The following is a 12,765-nucleotide window of genomic DNA, read 5'->3' as shown; positions in this document are numbered from 1 at the left end:
AAAGCACACCGCGGTTTACGAATTCTACTAGTTCTCAATTGCACAAAGCACATCACCAATGCTGAAGGCTGTGATCAAGCATAGACAGGCAAAAAAAAGAGTTAGACAAATAAAACAAGAGCATGTGAACAGAGAAATTCAAGATTTAGGAGGGCCTTATTAGAGTAAACTTTCCAGTTTTGGATAAGTACGGATAGCATAGCACCAAGTAATCCAAACAGAGTACCAGAGGAAACAAATTGGGTTGTTCTTGATAAAAGTGCAGGCCGTCAAACTACCAACAAAGGCAGAGTATGTAGACAAGCCCAATCCTCCTACAAAAAGCGAAAAAGAAATAAGAATTGTAAGCATCAACCACAGCCCATATAAGAATTATGGCCAAGTATTCCTTTGTTTCGAAAAATGATAAGCAACTCACATGACCCAAACTCTTGCTCCAAACAAACTCCAACAAATATTACACTTGAGAGCCTAATATCGCTACTGATAAATTCTCATGCAAGAAAAGGGCAATCGAAAGGGAAGAATCGGGGAATTAATTCATTTTGTATTAATCCCTTTTGTCTGTCTGAAATTAGGGGTATTTAGGCTTTGGTCCTATTTATAATAGCGATATTAGGCTTTGGTCCTAAAATTCATCAAACATGTGAGACGCACGCGTAAGGGTATTCTAGGTATTAAACAAAATACAAGGCAAAAGTTGGACTAAAGTCTAATTTTCAAGTATAAATGTATCAAAGCCTAATATCGCTATTATAAGTAGGACTAAAACCTAAAAACCCCAATTTTTAATGTTAAAAACTTGCATTTTGTCAAGCTGCAAAGATGTCGAACCTGTCTTTTTCTTTGTTCTTTATAACATGTAGCAGCAGTGTTTAATTTGCCTTTATCTTATGTTCTATTAAAAAGTAACAATACCTTTTTCATCTTTCATTTCATGTGTTGATCCTGACTTTCGCAAGTTTGCTTTTGTGGAGCCTACACATTCAATGCCACCCCGTAAGGTCTGTCATATATCTTTTTTAAATTGTTGATTCTTTGTCATCTGTCTATACTGATTTATTATGTGAGTAGCTCATGTGATATCAATTTCAGTCTGAATATTGAACTCTCTCACTTTAAGTGTGCAAATGTTAAGTGTAATATAAGACTTGCTATGGGACCATTATGGCTTTCATGTCTTTTACTTTCATGTCTTCTTCTTCACAGCCTCCGAAATGGTGGATAGGGGCAAGCGCCATGAATCCATGCGAGGATCCTTCGAACCATGAGAACCATAATTCTGATCCAGTCCAAGATAGGTTGACCCTTCAACCACCACCTACCTTTCGAGTACTACTTCAACTTCTCACACTTTTCTATTATTTTGTTATGAATTTTACTACCCTTCGTACTTGTGCGATGTCCGTTGCTCCTAATTATTAACTTTTTTTTCCTTCTTCTGTATTGCTTAGTATTGACTTAATCTTTTCTGATTTCTCTTTATTAAGCAATCCACCCGACCAAATGTGGATAAGGGCAACGCTCAATGCACCCGTCTGAGGAACCTTCAAACCAAAAAAGACATATTTACATCCCCCCCCCCCAAGGTAGGTTGAATCTTCAGCCACCTCGTGCTTTCCAGGTCTTACTTCAGTCACCTCATGACTTATTATCTATACATCATTGCTTTGATGCATTGCAATTAAGTCTATTATTTATTTGTTTATTTTATATTTCTTAATTGTTCAACGCCCAACGGATGACATTCCTCCCTCTCTTCAACAGTCGTCTGGTGCTCAGATCAGCTTCGAATTGAACTCCCCCTATTAATATTGTCGATGTGTTTTATTCTACCATCGTCTACAATTATTCCTCCACCAAACTGTATTATATATAGTGTCTATCGTGTTACTATAGAGCTCTTACTTTCTGTCTCGTTTTTTTATTGATTTTATTTTTGAAATTTCAAATTGTTGTCACTACTACAACACATTTATAGCTATTGTTAAATAGATTTTCATATTATTTCCTTTGCTATAGATATTAACAAAAAGAATGATGGCTCAACGTGTTATAAGGGAACGAGAAAAACACCTTAAACAAAACAATAACTCGCGTTGTTTGTTCGCACAATCTACCGCACCAGTCTTACCCGATTTCTAGTGGCTACCCGAGTCCTCACAAAATATCCTTCCTCCAAATCTACGTACTCCACCTCAAGCTGTGAGACACCCAACTCACCATAGCCCTATTACACCTATTCCTGGATTCGAGCTACTCACTTCCTCTGAATCTCTTCAACGAGTCGTGGGACATCTTATTCCTATAAGGCTATTTACAGATGTCCTCCCATCACGTGCTCAGACTGATTTTGCAATGGGTCATCAAAATGCAAGGTATTTAAATAGGCAATTATTTGTTACCTGTATGATCTTGACTTTTACAGTCAACTCTTACATGTATTCTCTACAACGTATCCCCCGAAGTCTTCAACCTCATCATTACTTCATGTGATACCACAACCAACAACATCAAATGGTTCTTCAACATTGCATCACCAAAATGCAAGGTATACGTCTGTTCTTATTGAAACATTGATCATTATTTGCACCTTCGTCTACTTTGCTGACACGTTCGTTATTATGTAGACAACAACCACTACAAGATACCATTCAATATGATGGAAATGATGACATGACAGACGATGAAGATGATGTACTGCCTTCTAATGTTCTTAACCGTCCAATTGAACAAGGTCGTCACTCCTTAGGGGAAATGAATGTTCAGTGTCCTTTCTGCCATGCACTTCATTGGAAAGATGAACGGTTAAGTAGATTGTCTCTAGCAAATCCTCGGTTTGGGACTTGCTGTTTGCAAGGGAAAATAAAAATGCCTCCATTGCATACGTTGCCTGCTGCCCTTAAAGCTTTGTACGAGGGAGATGATCGCAAGTCAAAGTCTTTTCGAAAGTACAGAAGACAATACAATCAGGCGTTTGCATTTACAAGTCTAAGTGCTGATGAACGTGTCTTTGTTGGTCGAGGCCCATGACCTTTCCCTATACATGTTTACAGCACCGAACAGGAGCTCTTATTCCCGATCCAGGCAGACAGGCAACGTACTCTCAACTCTATATTTATGATCCAAGTGCAGCATTAGATATTCGACAGCTCCGGAATCCTAATCTGGATGTAGATGTTCTTAGGATCCTGCACGAAACTATGCTCCAATATAACCGTTTCTCTGACACTTTCTTCCATGCATACGAGGTTCTTAGATCGGCTTCTGTTGGGAATGATGAAAATGTCAACATCCATGCTTATTTACATTACAATACGGCCACTGACAGACGCCGCTACAACTTTGCCATCAGCTTATGAGATTGCTGTTATTTTACCCGGAGATGGCAGTGAGTGGGATAGTATGTGAAACATTGTGATTTATCTTAAAGGGGGAAATGAATTTGTTCATATCAGTGAATGTCATCCAGCTTACTTACCTTTACACTATGTGTTAATGTTTCCTCGTGGAAAGCTTGGGTGGTCACCAGATCTGAGGCGTTCGGACCCCTCAACTTCAACCACCACTGCTGACCGCCTCACACAGATGGACTTCTATTCTTACCTTCTGTTTCAGTGCTCCAACGAATATTCTTCTATTCTGCTAGGGAAAAAAACTGTTTCAGGAATTCTTAGTTGATGCATGGGCTGCCACTGAACAAAACAAATTATGGTACTACAGATTTAGGCAAGATGTACTTCGTGTTAAATTATATCAAAATTTCACTGATGTCCCAGCAGAAACCTTAAATCCAGATCAAGTTGGAAGGCGTGTAGTTCTACCAGCATCATACGTCGGCAGTCCAAGGCATATGTTTGAGATATTCCAGGACTCAATGGCTATAACTCAGTTCAACAACCATCCAGATATATTCCTCACCATGACTGCGAACCCACATTGGGAGGAAGTTATTAAGGCCTTGTAGAAGAATGAAAATGCTACTGATCGACCGGAAGTGGTAGCCCGTGTGTTTGAACTAAAGCGAAACGCCTTAATGAGAGAGATCAGAGACAAGGGTGTGCTTGGTATTGATGTTGCACATGTTTACACAATTGAATTTCAGAAACATGGTCTACCACACATGCACGCCCTTATATATCTTCGACATCAAGACAAAATTCGTGTGCCTGCTCAGGTTGACCGCATTGTTTGTGCTGAATTTCTTGATCCAGATACTGAACCTGAATTGTTCTACATTGTTATCAAATGTATGGTTCATGGGCCATGTGGCTTAAAAAATCCAAGTTGTCCATGTATGGTAAATAGGTGTTGCAAAAGTCAGTATCCCCGTGCTTTCGAAAATGTTACGACCATGGATAAGAGTGGATATCTTATCTACCGTCATCGTGACACTGGCAAGAAATATAATGTTAGAGGGCATGAAGTTGATAATAGGGATGTTGTTCATACAATCCTTATCTTTCTAAGATGTTCGATTGCCATATTAATGTCGAAGTTTGTGCTGAGATACGTTATGTCAAATACATTCACAAGTAAATATTCAAAGGACACGACAGAACAACAGTGGTGTTCAATAACTTGGATGAGATTCAACAATATTTAGATACATGATATATCAGGCCACCTGAAACGGTTTGGAGGTTGTTCGGATTTTCCCTTCACCAAGAGAAGCCATCTATTGTGAGATTAGCACGTCATCTCCCTTGAATGCACCGAGTAGTTTACAATCCTAATTAATCAACGGATGCTATTCTATTAAGGGCTCAACAACAAAAGTCAACTCTAATTGCATTTTTCTAGCGGTGTGCTTCAAATCCTGATGCACGAGGGCTTACATATCAAGAATTCCAGAACATTATGTTTGGAGTAAAAGGTGGCATAGATGGACAAAAAGGACTCAAGCACCTGCTATTGGCAAAATGTACTTTGCAAGTCCTAACTCTGGTGAGCAGTTTTTATTTGCGGTTACTTCTAACTGTTGTAAAAGGTCCACAATCCTTTGATGATCTAAAGAGAATTGGAAATGGTCTTCCGCTTCCTACTTTCAAAGAAGCGTGTGTTATGCGTGGACTTCTTGAAGACGACAGAGAATGGGTGCAATGTTTACAAGAAATCATGCAAATCGGTATCAACTTCAACTTTTCCTCATCTATTATTACGGAGTGCAATCCAATGCAACCCGAAGCCTTATGGAATGAATTTTGAAAGCATTTTTGACCTCCCACAAATTCAAACCATGTTCTTCATTCCTCATCCTATAGATGCCCAGGTACAAGATTATGGCTTATTTCTCCTAAATGATATTCTCTACAAGTCAGGTGGTAAAACTCTTGCTCATTTTCCTATAATGTCGCTCCCAATTAGAAATTGGAGCTTGGTCGTTAGGAACAGACTTATATGAAAGCAAAGGCAATTTCAATTTGACCCACACAATGAAGAGGCACACGCCAATACCATCCACTTAAATGCTGAGCAACATTTTGCATATAGTGAAGTGACAGATTCAGTAGCTCATAACAGCGGACGACTATTTTTCTTGAATGGAGCAGCTGGCACAGGAAAAACTTTGTTTACAACACCATTGCTGCTACGTGTCATACTCAAAGACACATTGCTATTATGGTGGCTTCATCCGGAATAGCTTCTTTACTATTGGCGGTGGTCGGACTACTCACTCAACCTTTTGCATCCCATTAGATATTATGGATAACTCTGTATGTGGGTTTAGTAAGCATTCACCATAAGTTGAATTATTCAGACAAGCTAACCTAATCATATGGGATAAGGTCCCATGCAAAACAAATGTTTGGAAGTTGTTGATCGCACACTTCGTGATGTTCGAGACAATGACAACCCATTCGGGGGGATTACTGTAGTTCTTGGTGGTGACTTCTGTCAATGCCTACCAATTACACCCAGAGGGGCCCGAGAGCAAATTGTTCATGCTTCCTTGCGATGCTCTTTTCTTTGGAATCACATCAATGTTCTCACCTTGGTACAAAACATGAGATTAGAGCGTGGCACTTATGAGAATTTACTATTTGCAGAGTTCTTAACAAAGGTATGAACATTTCTGTCCTAATTTATAATATTCCTCTATTAGAATTCTCATAATATTCTATTTCACATTTTATATCATCAGGTTGGAAATGATCTTGAAGCGTTTATTGAGCTACCCTCAACAATCCATCATTGCATAAATCTTCAGGACCTGATTTCTACTACTTATCCTCATTTGGATGAAACTTCCACTGTCACCCCTGACTATTTAACTGAGCGGACAATTCTTTCTGTGAGGAATGATGATGTCAATGCCATTAATGCAGCAGCTTTATGTATGTTCCCAGGGGAAACTAGGACTTTTCTAGCAGCTGACAAGTTGGATGAGGCAGATGCAAATAATCCAAGAAATATTAATCAGTATCCAAATGAGTACCTAAACTCACTTGATCCCACGGGTCTGCCACCATTTTGACTCAAGCTAAAAGAGGGTTGTCCAATAATGTTGCTGCGCAATATTTTCCCCCAGAGATGGGTTATGCAACAGGACTTGCTTGATGGTGTTGCAATGTCAACCACACGTTATCTGGGCCAGAATTCTTACAGGTGAAAAATTGGGTAACCGTATATTTATTCCAAGGATCTCTTTGTCACCATCCTCTTCAGATTTTCCTTTCAATATGACAAGAAGACAATTTCCTATCCGTTTGGCTTATTCCATGACTATAAATAAATCACAAGGACATGGCCAGTTCCGTTTTAGCCATGGCCAGTTATATGTGGCATTATCCAGGTGCACTTCCGCAGCCCGCATAAGTATTCTTCTACCTCCAAACGTTGAAAAGCTTACTACAAATGTCGTATACCCTGAAGTCTTGCTTTAAGCTTTTGTCAGGTTAGTGCATAAGTAGTTTCTTTTCCTTATTATTAGTTTTATTTTCTTTTCATGGTTGTTTACATTTACTTATTCAACAAGTCGATCTATTTGCACTCACTTTATTTAAAAACTTTACTTCCTGCAATTGAATAGATATTCAATTTTTGTTCACACTAGCCAAGAGTCTTTCACAACGCGTTTTGCAACATAGTCAGTTTCTATTTACTTTTACTATAGCATCGGCTTCTGTCTTTGTTTCACTTTGAATCTTTAGTTCCTTCTTTTGCTAAATAATATTTGCACTTTCTATTTACACTCTTATTCAATGCTTTCCAAGCAGACATACAAGACAATTACTTAATTCTTCAATTAAGTATTCTTCAGGCATGGGATTTACAACAGAGGTGCTGAACTTAGCAACTCAAATTAAAGTCCTCGTGGGGTTTATGAACAAGTTGTGATTGTAAATAATGATATTTCTCCTCAGGGCATACTTTTGTGGGGGTGCTCTTACGGCCCCTTCTTTGTAATCTTTTGCGGATTTCTCCTCAATGTACCCTCACTTTAGTGGAACACTATTTTATCTATGTTATTGCCAACTTTTTTGTGGGATGCTAACAAGTAAGTTCAATACACTATATCTATTTATCTATGTTATTGCCTACTTTTTTTGTGTTTTGCTCGTTAGTAACTTATATCTAAATGTTGTTTACTTATTCTTTTGTCAATTGGGGATTTTGTTTGTCACAGTGATTGTTGGAGAGGCTGCAAATTTTGTGGCTTATGTTTTCGCCCCACCTGTTCTACTGATTCCCTTAGGTGCACTGAGTATAATTGTCAGGTAAGGAGCAAAACTTTAATTTGGTTAAATAAGGGAGTGTAAAAACTCAAATTCTTGTTAAGGGTATTTTTGTAAATTTCATAATAAATCTAGGGTCATTTATGTAAATTGGTCGTCGGGTTTATATTTCAAACGTAACTTCTTATGGAACTTAACTCCGACTCATAAGTCACGTTAGGTAAGCGACCCATATGCGAAAATTTGACAAAATGCCGGTTAGCGGTTTTCTGCGTGCGAAGCTGGCACGAGTTAACAGCTTACACGCATGATTGGGTCATCGTTATAGCCTGCGGTGAGATAGAATATAAAAGATTAAATTTAACGGGATGGGCTGGAAAAATAATTACGACGCAACGTCAAACGAGTTGGCGGTTAGGAGTGTGAGGACTTTAAGCCTAATTGTAATATATTGGGCTTGGGCCTAAATATATCGGCCCAAATAGGAAAAACGAAATCGCGAAATCAAAAAAAAATCGCACCTAACTTCTTCTTCCCCAATTTTCGCACCTTTTAAAACCCTAGGAGAGAGAAACCGAAATTCTCTCAATTCCCATCGATCCAACCATAAATTCTTCACACCCAAACCTAGGAACACTAAACTGAAGTGAGAGAATTCAAAATCTCTTGGAAATTCGAGCATACCGCAGCCAAATCGCGGCGACAGGTGAGTGAATTCTCTCCGACCGATTCAACCCAATAATTCGAACAACCAATCCCTAACAACACTCAAAGCAAGTGCGGGAATTCAAAAAAATTTGGAATTTGCGTCGGGATTCGCGAAAGGTTAGTGAATTTCGTGCATTACCACGGCTTTTCAATCAACAAGTTTAAACTTCGATGTTGATAGCTTGTGATGTATTGATGGAAATATTGAGCGGGAGTGTGGTATTTCGCGATGCTTGATTGGAGAAGCTAGTGAATTTCGAAAATGCAAGCGAAATTGCAAAAGAAAGGTGAGTCGCGATTCCGTCTCTATTAGATAATTAGCTTTAAATTTCGATGGAATTGGATATATCGGTTGTAACATTGGGGTGTTGAAGGTTAGGCAGCGCAGTTTGGAGGAGCTAGAGTGGAGTGAAATAGTGGTGGAGCCGAACCGAGAGGGGATCGGCTAACTCTTAAAATTTTAAATATTCAATCTATTTTAGAGCATTGATGTTAGTTCACACTTGTTTAAGATCCGTTGAGTGTCGAATAAGTGAGAGCGAACACCCACTTAGTAGTATTGGATTAAATGTGAATTGAAGAGTGGAATTTGTGGTAGTTAGAGTTGGGAAAAATCATAATAGTTAGGGGATTGATAGATATGATTGGCATTGACGTATGGGTCCTACAGTGGCTGTAAAATGACTCTGAGCCTGTCGGAGGAACAATGCCGAAATGGCCTCAGCTCTGATTAGCGGTAGTTAGATGAAAATTTATCCAAACCAAATTCTTAACGTCGAGATTTCTTCTCGGCTTACACTAGTTAAGAATTCCTCGTTGTTCGATCAATTCTAACAACCGACGTATATGTATATGCTGTTATAGGAGTGAATTCGAGTTGATTCGGTTAAGCGAGCTTGATTCGGTTAAGTGGACTTGAGGAGAACGGAGCTTGCTAAGGTAGGGACCTACATACCAATATATGGTTTGCTTATTTTCATGCATGATTTGAATTGTTTAAATAGGAAATAGATAGTTGCGTATCAACCATGCATGTATATATGATATTCATGTTTTGCACTGTATTTCCTCGATATAAACTGTATATATAGATAGCTTTTTGGTGAAATGGTTTTTTGGTAAAAATCGGGGTAATGGAGATTTGTTTTCTTTGTTAAAAGAGAAAAACTGGTTTTAGGAAGGGTTCGCGTCTCTTGTCTCGATGGGAGAGACAGAAAATGGATTTTGTATCGCGGTGAGGATTACCCGGTGTTTGTAACTAGGTGTGAGGTTCTGGATTGTTCTCGGGATAGGTGTTGTTATTTACGATGATTATTTGGGAATCATCGGTTGTTATTTACTATGACTGGCCCGTTTGGGAGTCATAGGTTGTTTTTAATCGATTGTGGGAAATCCAGGAACTCATACCTACAGAATCAACGATTTAAAAGGAAAACTAAATATGTAATTATAGTATTTTAAAATAATCGGTAATATCGTAGTATATATATATATATATATATATATATATATATATATATATATATATATAATACTACGCTTATCACAAGGGATTTGGAAAAGAATTGGTGAATTCCTATAAAGAAGGAATTGTTGTCGTATTTCCGGAGACGGCAGTTCGCTCTAGGATTCCAACGGTGGTGTACACCTTTCGAGGTGGTGGGCCACCTTTAAAGGGATGCATCACTAGATGTAGTCCGGGAATTCCTTTTCTACTTTTCTAGATAACCATGTTTGTATGTGTCACGCTGTATGGTGATTAGCTTGTGTGAGGTTACATGCTACCTCAATGAGGTTTTAGACGCGAGGAGTGAGAGTTTAGTCCACTCCTGGATGTGTGTCGATCCCTGGCGGTCTGCGTCGTCCGAACGGTTGACCACCGTAAAGTTAGGTGTGCTGGGGATATGGGCCACTTGAGCCCTAAAAGCTTTGGGGATTTTGTGTGTCTGCACAACAACAACGGCATTCAGCTCCTGCTTGCGGTAAAATCGTGAAAACAACGGTGCATGGTTCACACCGGAAAGTACTTGAACCGAAATTGCCTCGTGGATTGGGTGATACCGCATGCCCTCACCATTCTAATAGGATCAGCGGCCCTACAATAGTTGTATGATGATTGTGAAAAACTCTATTTTGTATATCAATGAAGCATGTCGAGATGATTTCTGCTAGTTAGTGATGTATATATACATAGTCACAATATTTGAATACTATTATAGAAACCCTGCATGTTTTAAATGTTTTCGATAAGTAGACTATTTATTGGTTATGTGTGTTTCTACTGGGCATCGTTGTTGCTCATCCTACTTAACATTTCAGACGAGCGAGTTGCGGAGGAGGCTTTTCCTAACCCTAGCGATGAGGGGTTGGGGATTTGGGAGGATTCCCTTATGCTTGACGAGAGGCGAGTCAAGTTTATATTTTAAGGTTTGTATAGAGATAATCTAGGTTATTCTTTTGCTGTATATAATGAGCATAACTCTTTTCTTTTGGTTGTATAGTAAGAGGCTAGTTCCTTTGGTTGTATATATAGTGAGCTAGGCCATCTTGATGTAATAATCGATGTATTTAGCGACGGTTCTCCTTATTTTGTAGATATACCATCATATCCCTGTAGTATTTAAAGTTAGGAGTAGTATGTATGGTTGTTGGATATATATATGGTTGGAAGAATGAATTATGAGATGTCCAGGGATTATGACAGGTTTATGACAGGTTTTTAGGGTTTATGAATGTTGATCAAACTAAAGAAATTCTGCCGAAATTTCGGTAGAATCGGGATAGGTGGCTGCCTCGAGATTCATTCCACGTCCTCGGGATGTGTGTTGGGTCTCAGGGCGTGACAGGGATTCCTTTTGTGACATTGGCGCCATTACATGTTTAGTGCAACGTATTCAAGTGTGAGTTATACTTTTAGATCCATAGTATGTCAAGCTCACGCTCTTATGAACTTTTATTTGAGAGTGAGGGTTTTCAGTAATTGGCTTGGAGATCTATTATTTTATACTCAGGCTTGCCCATTATAAAAGAAATGCTTTAATGTGACATTAGGGATTATCAATTGGAAAAGCTCAAATATTCCTATTGCGTGTTGGTCCAAAACAATTTAAGATGTGGTTTTCCTTAATGGAGTGTTTTTTCCTGGACATTTTCCTGGTAATTATTAATTGAAAGCTTCAAAAACCTTTCAGAACTAACACTTTTTTTTTTTTTTTTTTGAATCTTGGTACTGATGTTTTAGCACACGTTTTGCTAAAGGAACGATTGCAGAAAATGGGTATTTTTGGACGTGTGGCCTGCATTGTGGGCTCAGTTGTGATTGTAATTCACGCACCTCAAGAGCACACACCAAACTCCGTAGAAGAAATTTGGACTTTGGCAACTCAGCCTGGTATGGTGCTTACCTTCTTATAATTGTCAAAACATTGTTCTTCCTCGCAAAGATAGTACTAATTATTTTTAAATTGCATGTGTTTTGTCTATAGCATTCCTATTTTATCGCAGCAGCTACTTTATCGTAGTATTAGCTCTTGTCTTTGCACTTTGAACCACACTATGGGCAGACTAACATACTGGTTTACTTGGGCATCTGTTCTTTAATGGGTTCGCTAATGGTAAATTGTCTTTCCTTAGCAAGCTTAGTAAGAAACTTGAATAACATTATAGGGTCATATTGTCGTTAGGTCGTTACACCTGTTATTGTTTTTGATTTGTCAAACTTCCTTGTGTTTGCATGCAGGTTGTAAGCATAAAAGCCATTGGGATTGCCATAAAGCTGACATTGGAGGGAATAAGTCAGCTTGCTTATCCTCAAACATGGGTTTAAATGACTTGTATGAGACTCAAACCTCTTCAGAGATGGATACACGTTACTACCTGAGTAGCCTGAGTTGTTTTGCGGTGTGTCTTTGCCCCTCATTAGACATGTACACTGTTGTCCCTTTGGTGTATATGGTGTGCATTTTCTCATCATTTCTGCTTTTTGGATGGTAGTTTAAGTATCAAATTATATGTCTAAACCTTATAAGAGTTCATATATGATTAGATTTGTGAGATTGCTATTTTTTGTGACTATTTTATTTTATATTTTAAACCAAAGGCTCGACAAGTTATGATAGTACTGTAGGCGCGTCGAGGTCTCATGGGCCGTAGGCACGGGCATACCCTAATACAAAGATATTGGGAACCATCAGAGTATTTCTTTACCACGACTTTACAAGGAATCAAGTAAGTGTCACCTCTGTGGTTACATGTACGTGGGAAATTGGAATTCATCCATACGAATTGTAAAACATGATCATTGTTGCATGCATAGAAATGGGATCAATTGATATCTGGACTTTCCCCCTTATCTAACGCTGTGACCATTGGGACAACG

At 38.7% G+C, this 12,765-nt stretch overlaps 1 pseudogene across 1 annotated transcript; it reads left to right on the top strand.

Moving 5' to 3' along the window:
- The first annotated feature begins 6,886 nt into the window (after positions 1 to 6,886).
- LOC147479945 (putative magnesium transporter NIPA6) lies at positions 6,887 to 12,450 on the top strand (annotated as a pseudogene). Its single transcript, XR_015205689.1, has 4 exons — positions 6,887 to 7,721; positions 11,618 to 11,778; positions 11,873 to 12,001; positions 12,127 to 12,450. The product of XR_015205689.1 is annotated as a putative magnesium transporter NIPA6 (transcript).
- Positions 12,451 to 12,765: the final 315 nt, after the last annotated feature.

The sequence above is a fragment of the Coptis chinensis genome, chromosome 8 (assembly GCF_015680905.1).
Source record: "Coptis chinensis isolate HL-2020 chromosome 8, ASM1568090v1, whole genome shotgun sequence".
NCBI classification, from domain to species: Eukaryota; Viridiplantae; Streptophyta; class Magnoliopsida; order Ranunculales; family Ranunculaceae; genus Coptis; species Coptis chinensis.
Note: the sequence above shows the minus strand (reverse complement) of the source record. Positions and strands in the feature narration are given on the sequence as shown.